Below are 23,873 nucleotides of genomic sequence, written 5' to 3' on the forward strand. Positions count from 1 at the left end.
TCGAAGATATCAGATTCTTCTCGAAATTTCGGTACGAGACAATTACAATGGCCTGGTCTGAAATGTATCGACGATCTTCGGTATGCAAGAGTCATTCTAATAATAATAATGATAGTAATAATAATGATAATAATAATAATAATACAGATTAACCTGTATATATGGCAACCCTGTTCCGCATGGCATATTTTCACACGACCCCATACTAGTATAAAGATGTGTTCAACATCATCACTTTTGTTTTCGCATTGCCGTTCGTAATTGAATGTGTTAGTGATGGTACAAATTATTTCAATTTCCATTTTGATTAATCTTTTGGTACGAAATATTCAAAGTTTAATTAACTCTTAATGATAATCTGGGGCACTAAAAAGTGCCTTGAATTGTCACAATCAACAAGATCTGACGACTGATCCCTTCTGGTGCGATATAGTTGTTGTGTACCGGCCCGGCTGGAACTGGATTTTGTGAGGTCCTCGATGTTGCTCTCGTGTGTGTCTTGTTTCGGGAACAGTTGCTCAGCAAATGGTAGGAAAGCGACAAAATTCAACTAGTTCTTTATGATGATCTTTAGCACTGAAAAGTGCTTTGAATTGTCTGAAAAGCACTGAAAAATGCTTTGAATGGACCTTGCTGGACTTTTTGGTTGCCTTTCTACCGGTTTTCGGTGCCATCGTGCTGACGGTGTCTCGTACGTTCAGAGTAGCTGCTTTAACTTAAATGACGCTATTTCTAACATCACATTTCATTTTATACCTGCTACTGGCAGCGGTGTACGGAAAACCCCTTTGCCAAAATTACTTTTCCTGTTCGCAGAACGGAAAACAATGAGACGACAGGTCCTCGATGTTGCTCTCGTGTGTTTTGTTTCGGGAACAGTTGCTCAGCAAATGGTAGGAAAAATGAACCACTCAACTTTTATATGGATGCTCTTGTATAGATGCAGGCATCTCGAGTTCTGATTGGTTGGTGCTGTCATAAGTTAAATCAAACAGGTTTTTCAATAGTGTATTATTGAAAAACTTCAATGTTGTTGCAATACACGTTCAAGTTGGATATCTTCGATTCTATTGGTAGTTAGATTATATAAATCCTTCCACAGATCACTGAGCTATGAACTTTCAAAATACGAGATAGGCAAACGCGGCTTATTAATTATCCTCTTTGATACTCGTTTATACCAAACATTTCAGAAAAGTTTAATTTTGAATTATTTGAGATTATGCCACACAACTGAAAATTTTATCATAAAATTGTGATCATATTTCCGATGGCATGTAGCAAGAATTATGTTGATTCGTTAGATACAACAGGAGATATTCACGATCAAAAACTTATCACTCTCTCAGAGGGTAAATTTTGAAAAGGCGCCCCATAGTAAAGTAAATCGTATTTACGACAAAAGTTTCCGGAATTTATTCAGAAAAATATAAGTGCAAGATTATTCATCAAAATCGATATTGTCCCCTTCAAAGAACTCCCCATCGACTAAAACACACTTATACCAGCGCTTGATCCAATCATTGCAACATTTATATTCAGTTTTCGGTATGGCAATCAGAGCCATCTGAGATTTTTCCATAATCTCGTCTCGGGTGCCGGAAAGCGTTCCACGGAGCGGTTTCTTGAGTCAACCGAATAAGAAAAAGTTGCAGGGAGCCAAATCAGGTGAATTCGGTGATTGCTGAATAGTATTCGTTTCGTTTTCTGCTAAATGTTCACGGATGACGATGGCATTGTGTGACGTTGTGTTATCATGGTTATCATCTGAGGCCCAAATCATTACCCAAAATATCTTGAACGGATCCAAAAGCATTGTCCAGCCCCTCTGCCATCTTTTTAATAGTTAATTTGCGGTCTACGGTCATCCATTCTTTAATTTTGTTGATGGTTTCGTCGGTTCCCGATGTCGATGGCCTACCGCTTCTCCCATCATCATTCACAGACTCACGGTCAGTTCTGAAACGTTTGTGCCACTGATAAACGACTGTTTTCTTCAGAGTATCGTTGCCGAAACACTCATTTTAACACTTGCAATGCCGTCTCACCATTGAAACAGTTCTTAACGCAAAATTTAGAACAAACTTGTTGTTGCAAATTAAATTCCATTTAGAAAATTGTACAAAATCGAGGACACGCACAATCGCAGATGTACTCAATACAGTGCAACTTTTACAAATGTCCAGGTATCAAGCTGAAAATTTGAATGAATATCAATCACAGATGTGACAACCTAAAAAAAATCTATTCGGATGACTGAGAACGCCACGCGGTGGTGATCCCGGGAACTTTTTGATTAAGCTAGTAATATAAAATGATTGTGATGGAATATAATATCATTAAATAATTGTAACTTAATATCTGATACTGGAGACGTATCTTAAGGGCTGAGGCCAGTAGGTCGCGTATAACCACGTATCTCGCTCTGCGTATTACCTTTCTCTCCATGCTCTCTCGCATATGTGCAAACTGACTCTCGATGAGCCGGGTGACCAGAAAAGTTTCGATATTTTCGGGTACAAGTTTGCATAAAATGTGTCTGCATCCAATAAAGCTACCGCTTGTTTGGCAGCTTTGCTGAGCCGATTTTATTTCTCTTTCATTTTTCGTTACGTTACCAGGAAACTGGAGCAGAAAAAATGACCCGTGCATAGAAATAGACTTACTTTCACAAAAATAATACTTTCACAAATGCTGTAGTTAACTGTACATTTTGTTTTTTATTCGATCTCTCACAAAAAGAAGTCACCATTCAATCACATTTTCCACCGAATAAAATCTCAATATTGAAATCCCACGGTTGTAGTCATATTTGCCGCATCAAATCCCTCCGGTCTGGACTTATTCAAGGAATAAAATACAGGGTGTTCCACAAAAAATTTCGAATTTAAAAATGCAATAATGAAAAAACGGTTTTATAGATTTCAATGATCAAACATTTATTTGAAAGGTTAATTCATACAATTTATTTATGAGAAATGTTTGGTTTACCCAACAAAACAATCGATGTTATGCGAACAATCCTTGATCATGTGATTGGCCTATATAACCAAAAAAACATGGTTTCTAAACGCTTCAACAGCTTCTTCAGGAGTATTGGATCGCTCTCCACGCAGTCGATAGGCGGGTAGCCCGTTCTTTTATGTGCTTCGAGCGCGAACAATTTTTTTTGGATTTGGTTTTTCTTGAAACATTCATACAATCAACTGCTGTTTAGTTTCGGACTCATATGAGTAAATCCATGTTTCGTTACCTGTGTGGATGTTATTCACCAAATTTGAAGCACCGCGATTGAATTTTTTCACAATTGACATTGAAAACAGAATATGTTTTTAAACTTGGATTTCGCACGGTAATATCTATCCATCAAGCCATAGATTGTTGAAATCCGTCCATTTTTAACGGAGATATCGATATTTTTGTGTAAGCGACTCTTCGCCTTATTCTTTAGTAGGAGTTTTGAGCGCTGTATGACAAAGCAATGCTTGGGAGCAACGTGAAAAACGATTTTTTATACCGCACCGCTAACAGCTATAGGCCTGGGGTGTCCTTTGCTGTATCAAGCATACGTCTCCACATAACTCGGTCCATGGCTGCTCGTCGCCAGCCACTCAAGGCACGGATGCTTCTGAGATCACCCTCCACTTGATTGATCCACCTCGCTCGCTGCGCTCCTCTTCTTCTTGTACCAGTCGGATTAGATTCAAGAACCATTTGCACTGGGCTGTCGTCCGACATTCTTATGACATGCCCAGCCCATCGTAGACGTCCGATTTTAGCTGTCCGTACGATGGGTGGTTCTCCTAGCAGCTGTTGCAATTCGTGATTCATATGCCGTCTCCACGTTCCGTCTTCCATCTGCGCTCCGGCATAGATTGTCCTCAGTACCTTTCTTTCGAAAACACTGAGGGCGCGTTGGTTCTCTGCCAACATAGTCCAGGTCTCGTGGCCATAGAGAACAACCGGTCTAATGAGCGTTTTGTAGATGGTCAATTTCGTGCGGTTGCGTACTTTTCTCGATCGGAGGGTTTTTCTGAGTCCAAAGTACGCACAATTCCCTGCCAAAATACGTCTATGAATTTCTCTACTGGTGTCATTATCGGAGGTCAACAGTGAGCCCAAATACACGAACTCGTCAACCACCTCGATATCGTCACCGTCTATCAATATTCGTGGTGGGAGGCGTAGTGTTTCATCTCTTCCTCCCATGTATTTTGTTTTCGACGCATTTATGGCCAGTCCGATACGCCTAGCTTCAGCTTTCAGTCCGATGTAGGTTTCCGTCATCTTCTCAAGGTTACGTGTCACAATATCAATATCGTCAGCGAAGCCAAAAAGTTGTACGGACTTTCGGAAGATCGTGCCACTCGTGTCGATCCTCGCTCTTCGAATCACACCTTCCAGGGCAATATTGAACAAGATACAAGAAAGTCCATCACCTTGACGTAGCCCTCTCCGAGATTCGAAGGGACTCGAGAGCGTCCCAGATACTCGGACGTAGCACATCACTCTATCCATCGTTGCTTAGACCAATCGCGTCAGTTTATCCGGGAAACCGTATTCGTGCATGATCTGCCATAGCTGTTCTCGATCGATTGTGTCGTATGCCGCTTTGAAGTCAATGAATAGGTGTTGCGTGGGTACGTTGTATTCACGACACTTCTGGAGTACTTGTCTTATCGCGAATATGTGATCCGTAGTGGCGCGGACTCCAGTAAATTCCGCTTGGTACGGCCCTACGAATTCCTTAGCTATTGGTGATAGACGACGGCAAAGGATTTGGGAGAGTACCTTGTAGGCGGCGTTCAGCAAAGTGATTGCGCGGTAATTGCAACAGTCTAGCTTATCGCCCTTTTTGTAGACGGACATACCACCCCATCCATCCATTCCTGCGGTAGAATCTCCTCCGCCCAAATCCTAGAAATCATCCAGTGCAGCGTTCTAGCCAGTGCCTCTTCTCCATGTTTAAGCAGCTCGCCTGGTAACTGGTCATTGCCCGCGGCTTTGTTGTTCCTCAGCTTGCCGATCTCCTTATTTATCACCAACTGATCTGGGGCTGGGAATCTGTCGTCGGCTGAGCGTGCACCCAGATTGATTCCTGTACCGTTCTCTGTATCTTGTGCTTCGCCATTCAGATGCTCGTCATAGTACTGCTTCCACCTGTCGATCACCTCACGTTCGTTCGTGAGAAGGTTACCACTGGTATCTCTGCACATTTCGGCCTGTGACGTGTAGCCTCTGCGTGAGCGGTTCACCTTCTCATAGAACTTCCGTGTGTCATTTGCGCGGTACAGCTGTTTCATCGCTTCGCGATCTTGGTCTTCCTGGTGGTGCTTTTTCTTCCGAAAAACCGTGTTCTGTCTGTTCCGCGCCTGTCGATTCGATAACCTCGTACCTAGAACGGTTGCAGCAGTGCTACTCACGGCGGACCTTATGTTCCTCCAGCCGTCTTCAAAAGTCGCCGCGCCAAGCTGCTCTTCCGTTGGTAGCACTAACTCCAGTTGTTGCGCGTATTCCTCTGCAGTACGAACGCTACGTAGCTGCTCGAGATTGAATCCCGGCGTTCCTGTGCGACGAGTGTTGTGCACCGTGGATAGTTTTGAGCGCATAAAAACCGCGAAAAGGTAGTGGTAAGAATCAATATTGGCACTGCGGAAGTGCGGACATTGATGACGTCGGAGAAGAATCGCCCGTCGATGAGAACGTGGTCGATTTGATTTTCCGTATGTTGATCCGGTGATCTCCAGGTGGCTTTGTGGATATCTTTGCGAGTGAAGAAGTTGCTTCGAACTACTATTCCTCGGGAGGCTGCAAAGTTTACGCATCGTTGACCGTTGTCGTTTGTTACCGCGTACAGTTTCTCCAGCCCAATCACAGGCCTGTACATTGTCTCCAGGCCTACCTGAACTTTCATGTCACCGTGCATGTGATGAGTTTTACATCCCGCCGTGGACAGCTGTAGTAAGTTTGTTCCAGCTGCGCGTAGAATGCTTCCTTCTCGTCATCGGGTCTCGTCTCATGTGGGCAGTGCACGTTGATGATGCTGTAATTGAAGAAACGGTCCGTGATCTTCAATACGCACATTCTATCACTGCCACCCAATCACGCGCTGGCGCATCTTGCCCAACACTACAAATCCCGTCCCTAGAACGCTGGTTATGCCACAGCTCTGGTAGAAGGAAGCCGCTCGATGCCCACTTTTCCACACTTTCTGTCCCGTCCAACAAAGTTCCTGAAGTGCTACGACATCGAAGCCGCGGATTTGAAGCTCATCATGCAGCATTCGGTCGTATCCTGGGAAGCCAAGTGATTTGCAGTTCCATGTGCCAAGCTTCCAATCGTAGTCCTCTAGTTCGTCGCGTAGGTCTTTGCCGATTATTCCGAGTCGTATTTATATCCTGATTATTCGTAACAAGTATTTTCCGGGCTGCTTGGTAGGCCTGCATCAACCTCCTGTCTCGCCGGAGGGCCATCGTGTCAGCACTGTTTAGAGTCCCACACTGACACAAGGACGGTAATCAGCCGCTCCTAACATGGAGAACAGACGCTGTTTCGAGCCGCCCCAACATGGGGAACAGACGCTCGGGTAGCCTCGCTCTCTGTAAAGAGAAGGCAAGCCCCCCCTTCCCTGTCAGCATACGACCAAGGTCCCACCGGGGTTTGTTTACCCGATCTTTCCTATGGTTGCTCGTACCCCAGCCGGCACCGCGGGGAGGTAGGGATAGGAGTTACTGGACAAGAGGCTAAGAACCACATTGGAGCCTGAATTGCGCATTGTCCATTCGTTTACCAACCCGATTTTTTATACGGTTACATACAATTGTTTCTAAGTACCAAAAAGACTGTGTACAGCATCCCTTTTTATGTTATTTTGCCTCGGACCGATTTTAGCACGGTTCGTTTTTGGCAACATAATCGTTCGAATATGACATATGTAATTTAGATGATGGCAAAGATGACAGCATTTTCGAGTTGAAAACAATTGCATAATTATACTGATTCAAACTACTGACAGTTCCCAAACAAAGTTCCTGAATTACGTCTGGATCCGTTCTGGTTCCTGAGCTACAGGATGATATGTCAAACAATATTAAAATAGTGTAACTCATTTTTCTCATAGATGGCTGAACCGATCTAAGATTCAAATGAAAGGTCTTAAGATTCTATAAAACATCTTGCTTTTTTGTCAGATCCAATTTCCGGTTTAGGGGATACAGGGTGATTAGTATAAAAGTGTACATTTCACATAAATTAACCAGGTTTATCGGGTATGCATATTTGGATAGTCGATAACCAAATAAACTTATTTCAGTTTCAGCGATATTCAGTTTTCGATTCGCAAATTTAATTCGTACTACGATTTCTCAAAGATATCTGCACTGATTTTCGAACATTTTGAATCAAATGTAAAATATAAATTATGCTGAATACCGGCGCTGGAAGAAGCGTAAATAAACGTAAACTCTAAACTGGAACTTACTTCGACATTTCATGAAATGTTCAATCGATTGTCAATTGTAGTGAGTGAATAGAACTTTAAATTGTCACTTGAAACGACGGTCATTAAAATAATTTCATGAGAACTAAAACTCCGAAGAATATTCATGCAAAAAACTCGGATGCGGATTGATAAAAAAAGGTATCATCTCACTGCTAGGTGGATTAAGCACGTTTTTCTTATATAATTTGTTATAATGAAACATTTTAAGAATGTTTTGTAAGGTTTTGAGTCTATCGATGCGGAAATCTTTGGCCTATGCGCCGAGTTCTTATTTCTTCGCAGTATGAGTTAAGCAAAAATCAAGGCTCATAACATACTGTTTTGTTCCGATAGGCTTGTAAATTTCACAGAATATTATTGAAATGAAAATACAAAGAAAAAAATAAATGATTTTTCAAAAGTGCTACCCGCCCCTTAACCAGAAATTAATTCCTGAACTCAGTTTCAGAATTCAATTCCTAAATTGCAAATTTCATTTCCAGAGTTAAGGTCCTTTATTGAGGTTCGCAATTCAAGTTTGGAATTCAGTTCTAGAACTAAAATCGGAGCCGGATTCTGCAAATGAACTCAGTTCCGTTAAATTCAGAACATAGGATTAAATTCGGAATCCTGATTCTGAAAATGGGTTCAGTTTCATAATTCTAGAACTAAATTTGTGACCTGATTTTTTAATCTGGATTCCAAATCTGAATTTTGCAACTGAATTCTGAACCTGTGCTATATTTCGAATTTAGTTCTTGAATCCAGTTGAACAGTTCAAAAATTGAATTAATTGATGACAAAAAAACCTTTTTTAATCCCACTAGGGGTTAAATGATACCTTTCTCATTTTACTAATATTTTCAAAAACATCACTAGAAGTTTTTGTCAAGTTTCTTTTTTTGAAACTTGAATAAAATCAGAAACTTTCTTCGGTACAAACTATCATCACCTTTTCAATTTGTAAACAGTTATTTCAGATTAATAAAAATTTTAATGTGGCAACCCTGCACGCTATATAAAATTGAACAAAGCACGCTGTGTGCTAGGCGGGTGTGTTTTCTTCTTCTTCCGTACCGATGCGTACCGATTTTGCAAAATTTTTTATGACTGCTTTAAAGTTTTGTACATGTTGCCTTGTAATTCCGGAACCGGAATTGGGATAAAATTCAAAAGCGATCTATGGGACCATAAGCCCTTTCATTTGAATCTCAGTTTGTGAAAATCGGTCACGATATCTCTGAGAAAATCGAGTGACACTATTGTTATTGTCGAAACTCAACTTAAAACGAGTGAATATGAAGAGAGAAATCAAATGAATGTGTGTTTGTCGTCAATAAGTCATTCTTTAGTATAGGTGCACCGTTAGAATTCTAAAAACGGTACAATAAAAGTTGCAAAAATAGCACAAACTACTAATACGAACGTCTATCTTTAGTCAGAAGTATGGAAAAAGATTATCAGTTTTGTTCGTATTCTCGTCTTCCAGCTATGGCTGTGACATTACCCACCCGCCTTTTTTTTCTGCTGATCAGCTTGATAGAACACTTCTAACTCTTCTCTAAGCATATGTATCCAAAAGAAATAATAGGTAAATTTTTTGATGTGTTTATTGAATCATATTTTTCTCACACGAGCAAATCTTCCACATCGTTCTACGGATGGCTCCAATTTCTTATAGTATTTTTATCTCACATCAACCTAAAATAACAATGACTGTGACGAGAAAGCTTATCTGTCAATGGAGTTTTTTGTGTGTTTTGAAGTTTGGTTAAATATTTATTTAACTAGGAGAAAAGGAAAATTCCGGGACAGTTTTTGTTCGTTTGTTTTGTCTCCAAGAAATGCTGACGTCAAATTATTTATCTCTCCGAATAACTTTGCTTCGATCAATGAAACCGTGTGGTATTTACTATATAAAAAAATGAAGCTTTCATTTATCTACGAAATCAACAATTTTCAAAACAATCCAATTATCGAACGCTTATCAGCATTGCCAGTTTAGATAAATAAGCCGTTTGATGCTCTTTTGTCGCACAAACATTGTGCAAATTTATTACCAAACGACGTAATCGATTCCGCGCACTCGTATTATGTAATTATAGTTATGTATCCTGTTGAAAAATATGAACAGAGATAATTTTCAATGAATGAATCAAATTATCATGCCTATTGCACACACTCGATAACAAGCTGCCGCAGAAAAAGTAATAATTGAAGCTTAGTGCGGGTTGTCGTAAATCAAGGGTTTATTGTTTAGCTTGCATCCGGCTAACCTCGCACAGACCTCAGTTTGAGGCAGGAAAAAAATATCTTCTTCCTGCGCTTACGAGCTCTACCTGATCATGAATTAATAGGTTATGCGGTCAGTCAATTTGTGGTTGTCTGTAGTGCGATAGTCCAACCGACAGTGTGGCAAACCATGCTGTCAAACGGGACCATTCCGAAGCCGGTGCAGTAGAGATCCAGGAAATTGATTATGATTCAAAAAGTCTCATTTCAAATTATCCCTTTGCTGCCTATCCTCTTCTGTTCCTGTCCTGTCCTGACCTATTCTACCAACCGGGCTGTCGATTCTATAGTGCACCTAAAGTAGAGTAACCCATCAGAGAATCGAAAATTGAAAACTTTTGTTGCCTCCGGTAGGCAACATCCGGGAAGGTCGAAGGGGCATCGAACGAACGGATCGTAGCGAAAGAACGAAACAACCAACCATCACGATGACTGGACGACAAACAATCGGCCCTCTTCTGGAAGTGTCTGTTCGGATAAAAACGTTCCTTGTCGTGCCGGGGTCAAAAAGTCAGCGCTGGAATAAGAAAGGGCAAAACAGTAACATCTCTGTTCGATCTCCACTCAAGGGGAAAACTGTTTGCGAACATCACTTTTAGCCTTTTGGCCCAGCACGATGGAGCACGGGGTCGACCGGCCGGCGGTGAGTTGGCGTTACGGAGATATGAAGCAGGGTGAAGAACTTTGACAAGGGCAAAAACAAATTTGATTTCCGCACAACATTCCCCAAATTGCTTTCCAATGACCTAACGAAAACTTTACCCCAACCCAACCAAGCCCAGCTCTGCTCGGTAGTGTACTAATGCAATGAAAAAGGGCCATTACTGTTCGTTTGGCTGATGCTGTGTTGGCATCTCAAATGGAACCCGAGCGGAGACGAAAGGAACTTCAATCCCAGCTGCATTTGTATGGAAACAGAACAAGTCAAATACAGGTTAGAAATATAGTATTCTGGGTAAATATGGTTTTCGGAGATTGATGCAAGAATACTGGTTGCACACATATGAAGCATAAAATGAAACAATGGGACGATTTTTAAAATGGAACTTCAAGCTAAAGGTTGACTGAAGCGTTTTAGAATGTTTCGAGGGAAATCGAGCGAACGGCATGGAAACCCAACTCAAATATTGTACTTGGATATCAAATAGTAGGCTTTTGGTACTGGAATGTTTTCATTTTTCACACGGATGATTTCACCGGTGTCGGTCTGACTACATCTACTATGTTGTCTCATAGGAGCAATTCCAGAAATGGGAACAAATCATCAGGCTCCATCAGGCTTCAATTTGGATGCACACGTCTTCGGTCCTGGCCAGCATTTGAAATCTATCATGTAAATCTGTAATGTAAGTCTCGAAAGATGCACATAAAAGGAACATCAAAATCGATTTAAATCTACATCCTGAAAGATGTAAAAATATGGCATGTCGATTATTCCACTGCAAATTACAATTTAAATATAGAAAAAGATAGTCTCTGGGGGCCAGATTTGGAAAACACGGAGGATGGTGGACTAATCCGTACCTCTAATCATTCCATTTCACCGCTGCTTTAAAGCATGAATGCGCTGGCGCGTCTTTTTCTATGGCTTGATGAGAACTAGAACTCTTCTGACACGATCAGTTCTCAACAAAAATATACACGGCTCGAAACTATTCACGTCTTTTCTGTTAGAGGCCCGGGAGTAGAAGTTAAAATACTTCTATCGAGCATGTATTTGATTTTCAACACGAGTAATGCTATGTTGCAAAAAAGAACACTAGCGCATTATTTAACACATTTTATTATTTCACATAATTGAAGATACTTTATGAAAACAATAATTTGACATTTGAGTTCGAAATGACGACCTTGATTTAGAATTTGAGAACTCTCCTTAGTAATTCCTACTCTCATTGTGTATAGTATATATTCAAAAACTAGAAAAGTTATTTTAAATTAAAAAAGAATATCTTTCAGGACGATTTTGCACTTTTTCGGTAAAATATAGAAATGTAATGCACTGACTTTAACATTCGACTAATAAATATAATCATTATTATTATTATCATCATTATTAAAGCTTGCTTCATTTAGAATTGGAACAAACTTTTGCTCATATTGTGGCGCTCCTGGTGGACGGATTTGGAAGTTCTTGGCGCCCACGTGTCGGGAATTTTGTCAGCTTCACGTATGATTTTTGACATTCCGCAAATCGACTGTACTTTGTAAACAATCAACAGGGAAGCCGTAAGAAGGAAAAAATATGTTAACAGTTATTTGGAAAATTCATTGTATTCTGCATCTAGGCTAGCTAAACAGCTGAAATTGCCCAGAAATACCTTATGGCGCATTATCAAACGGTATAAGGAAACATTGACGACGATTCGGAAGCCTCAAGCCAATCGTCGGAGTGGAACTGTCGACCGGAAACTGTGTGGTGAGATTTTGAAGACGATTAAGAGGAATCCTAATCTGTCGGACCGTGATTTGGCCAGAAAGTTCGGTGCTGCCTATAGTACCGTAAGGAGAACTCGACTCCGGGAAGGAATCAAGTCGTATCGAGCTAGCAAACAGCCAAATCGGATCATAAAAGAGAGTAGTGTGGTCAAAATTCGTGCTCGGAAACTATATGACCAGGTGCTGACCAAGTTCGACGGGTGTCTTCTGATGGACGATGAAACCTACGTCAAGGCTGACTTCGGGCAAATCCCAGGTCAAAAATTTGACTTGGCTTGTTTTTGCTGTTTTTGCAAGAAAATTTATGATTTGGCAGGGCATTTGCAGCTGTGGCAAAAAAACAAAAGTTTTCGTTACAAATAAGACAACGACATCGGAACTATAACAAAAAGAGTGTCTCCAAAAATGAATTTTGCAGTTCATTCGATCAATTAGATGACGACCTGGTGGAATAAGATAGCTAAAACGATGGACGAAGAAGGTGTGCGCCGCCTAATGAGCCGTGTTACAGGAATAATTGGAGAATCTCTTCGAAACCGTGACGAATAGTTTTATCCGTATTTTTTTCTTAGAATTTGTACCTGTTTTTGACCATCGTTTGTGGAATAATACTATTTAAATTGGAAATTTGCTTTAGTACCGGAACCGAACCTTTCATTTGAATAATAGTTTGTGGAAATCGGTTGAGCAGTTTCAGAGAAAATTGAGTGCACACTTTTTCTCTAATGTTTAAATATTTCTCTGAAAAAAGTGAGTGCATATTTTTTTCATTTTTTTGGTGCATATCATCTCAAATCTCCGGAACCGGAAGTCGGATCGGGATGAAATTCAATAGCAGTATATGTGACCATGAGACCTTTCCTTTGAATTTCAGTTTGTGGAATTCGGTTCAGCCATTTCCGAGAAAAGTGAGTGGATATTTTTGTTACATACATACACCTACACACACGGATACACATACACAAACATTCGCTCAGTTCTTCGAGCTGAGTAGAATGACACATGACGTTCGGCCCTGCGGGCCTTGGCTAAAGAGTCGGTTTCACAGTGAATGTATAGCCTTACTATATGAGAAAGGCATAAAGTGGTAAAAATTTCAAACCGTCATTTAAAATTACGCTGCAATCAACGAAAAACAAAATCCAATTCAAAAACTAAATCTGAACTGATTTATGATGGTTGACTGATCTCTCAATTTTGGTCTAACTAAATGGAAAATATATTGGTTCAGGCTGAGTTTATTGTTGAAATAAACTAACTATTAATTACATGTTACCCAGTTGAGTTGTTGTTATCGGCAATGCATTTGTTTATTCAATCATGCTTTACCTTCACATCGAAAAAACGTCGGTTTAGTTTTGTTTCTCATAAATTAGAGCAATTTTTTCGCCGCGAATAAACTAGAGCATTTTTTCTTCCGCGGATAGAGTTTGTACGCATTTTATAAGTAAAATTTTCATATCCTAGGAGGTTTATAACAATTCAAGCATATGTATTGATAATTAAGAACATTGCTTTATTGTGCTTATCTGGGTGCATTTTCAAAATTTCACAACACGAAAATGTAACGAAATTACTCCAGATTAATTTTCTATTCAAGTTTTTCTCTAACTTTCTAAATGAAAGGAGTTGTAAGATTGCTGCAAGTAACCATATGCATTATATCATTTTACATTCACAACTTTAGTATAACATCATACTAAAAACAATATACAAAGCTAAATGTTCGATCCCAAAAAATACTTCAAATTGTGTAATAGAAAAAAAATTTTTTTGAATTCGCATAACATATTTTATTTCACAACAAACTTATTTTTCAAGTTTTCAATGAATTGCTGATGTTTCATAACATCTTAAGTTAAAAGTCCTACATACATTACATAAACAAATATAGAGCAGACATCCCGATCAGATGCACATAACAAGATCATAACACAAGTGTATCAACAGTTGATATGTATAACAATTTGTGTTATTTTGAGATATTTAACAAATGAAAACAGTTGAAAGTTAAAACTTATGATAACAATATAATAACAAAATCAGTTATGATGTTTTATTTTCGTTTACAAGACTTATGATAACGTTAATTAATTGGAAAAATGAGTTCTTCTGTTGCTTTATATCGAAATATAATGATCAGAATTTCAAAAACTAAAGCGAGAAACCAGATTACTAAATAAATTATTCATTTAATAAAAAAAATAATTCAACAATTTTGGATTGAAACGATGCTTAAAGTTGACTGTGATATAGTGTTTCTGTGTTAAATTTGCTAACTGATTTATAACAACTATTGTTATGAATTTCTGCTTTCGGACTTCTGTTGTTATATCAAATTCAATAAAAATTGTGAATCAAACGTTTCAAAATCTGTTACGATTTTGTTCCCGCTAGAGTCTTTTTTGTTATGATTTTTGTTATTTTGACAGCTTTCAAAATTTGTTACAAAATATTTCTGAAATAAATTACTCCAGTTGTTATAATTCTTTTATTACCATCTGATCGGGATACGACTTAGTGGTCTTACATCTGTCTTGCGTGCATTCGCAGTGTATATGAAAAGCTTGATTGTTATTTGGGATGCAATGATTAAATCGATAAATACGAATGATATACTGTATTTCAGCATTATGAATGCAATTAACATGCTATACACATATAATCTTTGATTAGTCGCATATTAGGTTCCGTTCATCAAGCCTAAACGCAGAAAACCAACAACTACTTCTTCTGTGTGCATATCTACTGTTGGACATTCGCAGTATTAGTTTTGCTTCAAACAAAAGTAATTATTATAAATTTCGTCACTAATACTTACATACATACGACGTCAAACTTCATGGGTTCCACGACTCGGTACAGAACGTTAGCGCTGTAGGGAAGGGCACACAAGTATGTGGTTGATTTACTTTGTGCGCCGTTCGCCATGCGAGAGACAACCGATTCGTCGAAACTATGCTCATGGAAATAACTGTCAACTGTGTTGAATGTTGGGGAAATAATAACCTTCGGTTCTTTTCAGAATTCAAAGCATTTCACAAAAATCTTATGAGATTTTACTTGATTTGGATTATTTATTAGTAGAACAATGTACCAAAATAAATGTACATTTTTAAAGTGATCTGCTCCTTGTCGACAGCAGCCCTACGTCAATCTCGCGCTTATGTCTCTAGAATTACCTACTACAAGTTTTCATCTGCTTCTTCCATTTCCTGGCAGTTTTCAATTCAATTCAAGCTATATATGTTTGTGTTGATAATTAAGAATTTTTTCTTCACAAAAAATATTTGATACAGGATCTCTACTTTAACCGGACTGATGCAGCCTAATCGTTGGATGCAATAAAAATTAAAATACCAGGGCTTGATTGTCTTGCGACCAAAGCGCTGAATATTTAAAAATAAATCAAAATTCTAACAAAATTGAGTACGCATATAAATCGAAATAAAAGTAGTTATCTAGCAAATTTGTTTGAAAGAAATCATATTATTCTTAAAGACAAACAAAAATTTCAATAAACCAAAACATTATTTGAAATAACTAAATTTAAGTTTGTTTTGTCACTATTTCAATATAAGTAATTCGTTACGTGAAACCCAAATTTTGTTACTTTTAATTTTTTTTTCAGCATGTGGTCTGATTTGGTTCAACTTCTCAATATTATAATACGCACGGGATACGCACCACAAAGGCTCATCATCTAAAATACAAAACCACTAAGACCTACTCTCCTACGGTTAGTGAATAACAGCTGTGTTGAAAAACGTATTCAAAAAAGAGTTTCAATTTGCAACCAGAAGTTGACACCAAGCTACTGACTAGATACCGGGCTATCGAACACAATGGTTTTCGGTGGGTTCATTGCGAACATTGAATCTGGCGATGAAACCTCATTGGTTTTTAACGTCGCTAATTTTCCGAACCAATGACTTTTATAGGATAGCAATTTGATTCATTTTGTCCTAATCTTCTTGAACAGCAGGAGTTTCACTTAAGCCACTGAGTATGTTAATTGAGTTCGTTGAGCCTTGCAGTAAAAACTACTGTCCTACAAAATGAGCTGTTTCCAAAGTACACGTCTCGTCTGTGTTTTCTCTACAAACACAAACAATGTAGAGAAAGTTATGAGATGCGTTCACGTGGAATGCACGGTTGTTTACACATTCAAACACAAACAGAAATTTAAATCCTCAGCCCCAGTTTCAAACATTTTGCAATGAAATCACTTCTGCCGTCATTAAACATTCCAAAGACTTGTCGGACGCTGCGGACTGGTTGAAGTAGGGTAACGGAAGTATTTTGGCCACTCTAACATATTTTTGTCTGGCATACATATTTCTGGATGAAATCAAAATGAAGTATATTGTGTCCCACAGTTCTAATGATTATTATATTTCGTAACCGTATTACGTATGACTATGTACTTCATTTCGAGTACAATCAAAAATATTAACGCCTGGCTAAAAAATATATCAGTGGCCAACAGGCCCGTTCCCAGGATTTCGCTTCAGGAGGGGCCCACAAATAAGAAATAACGTATGAGGGATTGAAGCAAGAAGTTTTATGTGTCAAAAGCAAGGGATCGATTTTTTACTTTTCTTTTATCATATAGTTCGGATTGGACTTCTGGCTCCAGAAAAACTGAATGAGTATTAAAACCTTCAATTTCAAGGATGCGTTCTTTTAAAAGAAGTAAATATTTTGAAACTATTCAGTAAGTTCTTCTAGTTTACAAAACTTGTTGATTATTTAGTCGAGCCGATTTTAACAAATTTATATTCAAATGAAGTGCCTTATAATCCCACATGATCATATTCAATTTTTTCGAGTCAACTTCCGGGTCTCCGATTTTGATCAAACTAGTCGCAAATGAAAGCTCTTACCGTCACCCAAAACGCTATCGAATGGTTTTGAGATCGGATGTTTACTTTTTGAGTTATACGAAGTTTTATGTAAAAATTTTCAGTTTTTTGACAGTATCTGTCACAATTGACCTTGAAAACAGAATATGTTTTCAGACTTAGATTCCGCACGGTAATAGCTATCCAACAAGCCATAGATTTTAAAAATCCGTCTATTTTTAACGGAGATATCAAAATTATTGTGTAAGCGACTTTTTTTCCCTATTCCAGTAGTAGAAGTTTTGAACGCTATATGATAAGAAATGCTTAGGAGCAACGAAAAACACGATTTTTTATACTGTTACATACAATTGTTTCTAAGTACAAAAAAGACCGTGTACAGCATCCTTTTTCATGACATTTAGCCTCGGGCCGATTTCAGCACGGCTCGTTTTTGGCAACATAATCGTTCGAATATGACATATATAAACCAGATGATGGCTGATTTTTTTTAATTATATATTTTTTTTTTTTTTTTTTTTTTTTTTAAATAACTATTTATTGGAATATGAGTTAAAATTAAATTATTAAGATTTAAATTGGGTGTTCAGCCACAAGTGGTGACTTTTCAGCCCTGTTATATATATATGATTTTGTTATTACCATGAAGACATCATTTGCTTCCGCAATTCTGAGATTTTTGTGTAGGGAAAATTCTAAACCTACTTGTATTGTGTAATGGGGAAAAGGAACTTATATACTAACTTACTAACTAATACAGAGAGCGAATCGATTCAATTGAAGATTGCATCGATTTTTGTCGGAATTTGCTTATAATATTATGTGACATTACATCTAATGGTTCTATATTTGTGAGTCTGTGTAACTCATTTGTACTAAACCAGGGAGGACGCTTCAGAATCATTTTCAGAATTTTATTCTGAATCCTTTGAAGCGTTTTCTTCCTGGTGGAACAACAGCTTGACCAAATTGGTACCGCATAAAGCATGGCTGGTCTGAAAATTTGTTTATAAATTAACAATTTGTTTTTTAGACAGAGCTTAGAATTTCTGTTTATAAGAGGATATAAACATTTAATATATTTATTACACTTTGCCTGGATTCCTTCAATGTGATCCTTGAAAGTGAGTTTTTTGTCATACGTTAAACCTAAGTATTTAGCTTGATCAGACCATGTCAATTCCAAGCCATTCAATTTGAGAATGTGATTATTGTTTGGTTTAAGAAAAGAAGCTCTTGGCTTGTGAGGAAAGATAATTAATTGCGTTTTTGCTGCATTTGGTTTAATTTTCCATTTTGACAGATAATCACTGAAAATATTTAAACTTCTTTGTAGGCGACTGCAGATCACTCTTAGATTACTACCTGTGGCTAACAGACTTGTGTCGTCACAGAATAGCGATTTCTGACAACCAACGGGTAGATTTGGAAGATCAGAAGTGAAAATATTATACAAGATTGGAGCTACACTCGAACCCTGCGGAACACCGGCTCGTACGGGTAGCAATTCAGATTTACAATTCTGATAGCTAACCTGAAGAGTACGATCAGTTAAATAATTTTGAATCATTTTGATCAAATAAATAGGAAACTGGAAATCAGACATTTTTGCTATTAAACCTTTGTGCCAAACACTGTCGAATGCTTTTTCTATGTCTAGAAGAGCAACTCCAGTGGATAACCCAGAAGATTTATTTGATTTTATCATGTTCGTTACTCTGACAAGTTGATGAGTAGTTGAATGTTCATGACGAAATCCAAACTGCTCTGGTAAAAAAATTGAATTCTCATTTATATGAGTCATCATTCTTAACAAGATAATTTTTTCAAAAAGTTTACTGATAGAAGAAAGTAAGCTAATTGGGCGATAACTTGATGTTTCTGCTGGGTTTTTATCAGGTTTTAGGATAGGAATTACTTTAGCGTTTTTCCATCTTTTTGGGAAGAAAGCTAATGAAAAACACTTGTTGAAAATTTTAACCAGGAGTCTCAAGGCAACATCGGGAAGATTTTTAATAAGAATAATCAAAATTCCATCATTACCAGGAGCCTTCATGTTTTTGAGTTTCCTAATAATTGATTTAATTTCATCAAAATTCGTCTCAATAATGTCATCGTGTGATAACACTTGGGTTGAATTTTTTTTTTTTTAATTTTTTTTTTTTATTTTTTTTTAATTATATTGTTTTAAACTACTTACAGCACTAAATGCTGGAAGAACATAACATCCATAAACCATTCGAATCAGTTCGTCGAGATCAGCAAATGCATGTGTGACAAATAATTTCACTCATTTTTTTTTGGAGATGACTCAACCGTTTTCTACAAACTCAGATTCATATGAAAAGTCGTATACTCCCAAAAAAATTATGTTCCTGCATTATGTTTGGTTTGGTTCCGGCCTCTGGTTCCGGAACTACAGGATGATATGTGAAACGAAATTGTGTAACTCATTTTTCTCGTAGATGGCTGAACCGATCTAAGATTCAAATGAAATCTAAGAATCATCTATGATTCAAATGAATAGTTTTAAGATTCTTTAAAACATCTTGTTTTCCAGTCAGATCCAACTTCCGGTTTCGGAGATACATAAACTTCGATAACCAAATGAACTTGTTTCAGTTTTAGTGGTATTCAGTTTTCGATTCAGAAGGCACCTAAAAATTTAATTCGTGCTATGATTTCTCAAAGATGTCTACACTGATTTTCAAACATTTTAAAACAAATGGAGACTATACAGCTACTCAGGTGAATTTATCTGACTTCGGCCATACCAATTTTAGAATTCCGGTTCCAGTATCAAATAGTTTCTCAAAGCTCAATCGTTTTCTCAAAAAAAGGGTAATCGAATTTCAGAAACAAAAATTCAAATTAAAATAAACTTATAGTCCCATACAAAATTAATAATTTTATCCAATTATGGCTTCCGATTCTCGAGTTACATGATGATGAATTTTTAAAATTCAAACCGATATAGAAGATGACAATCCCGAAAAGCTTCAAAGTAGGACTCAAAACTGTTGTAATTTATTCGTCACATGGCCATACGAATCGGTTTGGGGTATGCTGGTTCCTGAATACCGGCTCTGAAAGTACCTTAAATTACCGTAAACTCTAAAGTGGAACTTACATATCATGGCATTTTTAATCGATTATAACACTTCTAGATTTCAATTCGATCCGATTTGCAGTTTCGACATTACAGAGTAATGAGTGATTAAAATCTCAAATTGTCGCTTAAAACGATGGTCATTAAAATAATGTCATGAAAACTTAAACACCGAAGAATATTCATGCAAAAAACACATGCGGATTGATAAAAAAGGTATCATCTCACTGCTAGGTGGGTTAAACACGTTTTTTAAATGGGAAGCGTTCAAAACCTTTTTCTTTTGACTAGTTCGGAGTCAAAGTTGAATGATTTTGATATCCTTTCCCAAGTAGCACATGTAACTTATTGAAATTTCAAGAGGTTCTACAACTGTTTTAGAATTGTTTTATATGTTAGATAAATTCAGGAAGATTTTTAAATATATTAAAATCGGTTGTGCAACTTATCACTGTTAAGTTTTACAATACTACCGAAAAAATCACTACAGAACAATTTAAGGTACATCTAAAACAATTGTGCAGCATATCACCAACTTGCCCACGTTGCACTACACGGAAAAGCCAGCGATCGCAAAACAACTAAAATATTAAATGTTTTTCTAATTTTGATTGGTTAAAATTTGGTACAACTAATCGACTGTTGTTTTAACTAATTTGTCATTTTTGATTTATCGTGCTGGCAGCTTAGCATCGACACCCAACAAGTAACAAACAAGTAATGAAACGTTTCAGTTGAGCAATGCCAAATACCCTGAGCGAACAATGAAACGTTTCAATGAAATGTCACTCGTGCAATTGAGCAAAGACACAATCCCAGCAAAGTTACTTGTATGCATGAAAGCAAAAAAAATGTCTCAGTAATTTCAACCAATTATTCAGTTATTTGAACTTAAAACGCCAATTGCAATAAATATTTTCTACTGTTAGCCTCTTCGGGGGCAGCTAATCGTTCACTGCTTGAAGAACGAAATTTTACCTAATTAACGACTTATATTTTATCACTAAACTCACAAAGGATATGGAAATGAACCGAAAGATTACAAATCTCAAAAGGGAACTCACCAGAAAAATGGTCACAGGGAATTAGGATTTTTTTCCTTCACTTGCAGAATGGCTCGCTGGTAAACCTAATGCTACAGATACACTTTCAAGAAAATACAAATAGTACCACTTCACTTTAGCAGCAAATTTTTAAGCGTTAAGCGGTTTTAATAACATTTACATGAACTGTTCTAGAAAACATTACTCTCAGATGAAATTAAAACATTTATACTGTAGGAATATCTTTTTAACACATGGAAAACTTGTTTTACAATTAACTGTTATATTCTTCTGCATACTTTCACTTACATAAAACGACCACTACGTAACTAACATAAATGACATTCATTTACCATTCAAAATTTTCAATATGAAACTCTTCTGGTGAAATGAAGAGGTTTTTTGTTCTGCGTTTTGCTGTTTTAGTTCTCCGCCAAGTGACAGCATTTGAATACAACAATTTCGGTTACCTGAATGGTTATGTCAAAATCAACAGTTATGTTAGTTAAATCAACAACATTTTAGTGGAAACAACCAGGGCGTGAAACAACAATTGCAATATTGTAATTATGTGATCTACGGGTTCTCCGTGTAGCAGTTATAGAAGCTCTTCAAAAATTTTCACATCATCATGTAAAAACGAAGTAACTAAAACAATTGTTCAACTTATCAAAAATTTTCCAAATGGCTGTCATAATTGTAACGGACTCAATATATGCGAAATCACTGTAAATCTTTTGTGAAGAAAAAATAGTAAAATTTTGCTCTCCGCAAGGCAAAAAATGATAAGCCGAATTGAAAACCTCGCAGAAAAATTCATTTTGCTGCCGAGTCCGAGTGTTTTGAGTTAACTGCCTCATGAAATTTTAGGTCAGTGTGTGCAGTTTTCTTCATTTTAAGAAAAACAATTCGAAACTTGCAAATAAGTTGTACCAGATTTATCTGCTCGAAATGAACGCAAAACTTGTCGACATGAGAAAATTATCATAAAAGTTTCATAAATACAGCATTACATACGCAAGGAAACAAAAATCAAATCAGATAATTTGTATTCGGTTTTCATCTCGCGAAAAAATGAACAGACCTGACATCACTTTTCAAAGATATTGAACGAAAAGTTAAGTTCATCACAGTTACTCTCATATTACCGCTTGAGCAACTTGCACATAGGCTCACCAAAATAATACCTACAGTGCGTATCACAAATGTCGGGTTTACTAAGATGAATAACTAAACTGTATTGTTGTTTGTCAACTAGTTTGATAAAAATAAAAACAACTATTTTGATAAAAATAAAAACGAAAATTTCTCTTTTCAATATTTACATGTTTATATTTCCATTTATTCAGGTGAAATAAATCATTACGTTGGGTGAATCATTTTCTTTTTAACACACTGTTACCCTTGATGCCATAATGGAAAATATTGAAGAAGAATTCATTTCAAGATTTTTCATATTAATTGAATCATCAATATGATTAAAATCGTTCGAAAAGGTGTAAAAGGTGTTTGATAGCTTTCTTATACATATTTCAAACACTACCTCGATCATATTCATTGAAAAGAAAAGATTGTTATTTTCATAGGAATTGAAGTTCAATCATCAAAACACGTACAATCAAAGGCGCTTGAAAATTTCAGGCGTACAAAGACATGTTTCACCATAAAAATGCATTTCGTTGTTGATTTTCTATTTAATAAAACATAAAAGATCAATTCTACAATATGTAGTAATACCATTTATTTATGTGCAGAATATTTTTAGAGTTCCATGTTTGTGTTACGAGCAGTTGTATAGAAAATCAAATGTGAAACTTATTCATTAGAAATTATGTTTGCTATGTTTTTGTTAACATCAATTCAATTTTTGATTACATCATGAAGTAGTTTCCATGAGTTTCACAATTGTTTTTTCGCTGATTTAATTGCTGCATTTGTTATGGGATCGATGCATGAGTTTTTGTATTAGTTGCACAGTAATTGTGAATAAATGTTCGTAACAACGGAAGAACTTAAAGATATGTTGCACAACAAAGAAAAATTGCGCTTTTTCCATAACACAACAGTCACCAGAATAGTCATATAAACTAAATTGAAAAATTGCACAATCAGCAGGAAAATACAGGACAGCAACTTAAAGCGCTACTTGGGTATGTTTGACGTCTCATTGGCATAATTGAAACCATAAAATTTCTATTAAAAATAACTATGATTGATGATTCCTGGTTTCAAAAACCGTATCTAGGAATGGCAATGAAAAACGACGTAATCTAACATTCCTAAATTCGATTAGAATATTCCGAAAATGAAAACGCATTGAAGCATTTTTTTCACTCAAATGTTTGATAACTTAACGCTCACTCTGATGTATGAATAAATGCGAGAGAACTCATGGCCGGAGTAGATTTTACTCAAATTTTGACATATTGTTCCAGTTTACGAATTTGAGTAGTCGCAACTCAAACAATGAGTCATGTTCAAAGAGCGTGTATGGATCTGTTTTCTTTTTCTTTAATTCTTTTTTGCTCGTTATCAAATTCGTAAGAAGGGTTATCAGTTATGCAAATATTTAAAAAAAGTTCATAGAAAAACTATTTTTTTCGTTGATTTTTTCAACTTATTTTCGGCAATCATGTTTGTACCAA

At 36.9% G+C, this 23,873-nt stretch overlaps 1 protein-coding gene across 2 annotated transcripts in view; it reads right to left on the bottom strand.

The window, feature by feature from the left end:
* The window catches only part of LOC131429857 (chaoptin), a 646,073-nt gene that overhangs the window by 248,982 nt on the left and 373,218 nt on the right, over positions 1-23,873 (bottom strand). The window lies entirely within an intron of this gene.

This window comes from Malaya genurostris, chromosome 2, assembly GCF_030247185.1.
Source record: "Malaya genurostris strain Urasoe2022 chromosome 2, Malgen_1.1, whole genome shotgun sequence".
Classification (NCBI taxonomy): domain Eukaryota; kingdom Metazoa; phylum Arthropoda; class Insecta; order Diptera; family Culicidae; genus Malaya; species Malaya genurostris.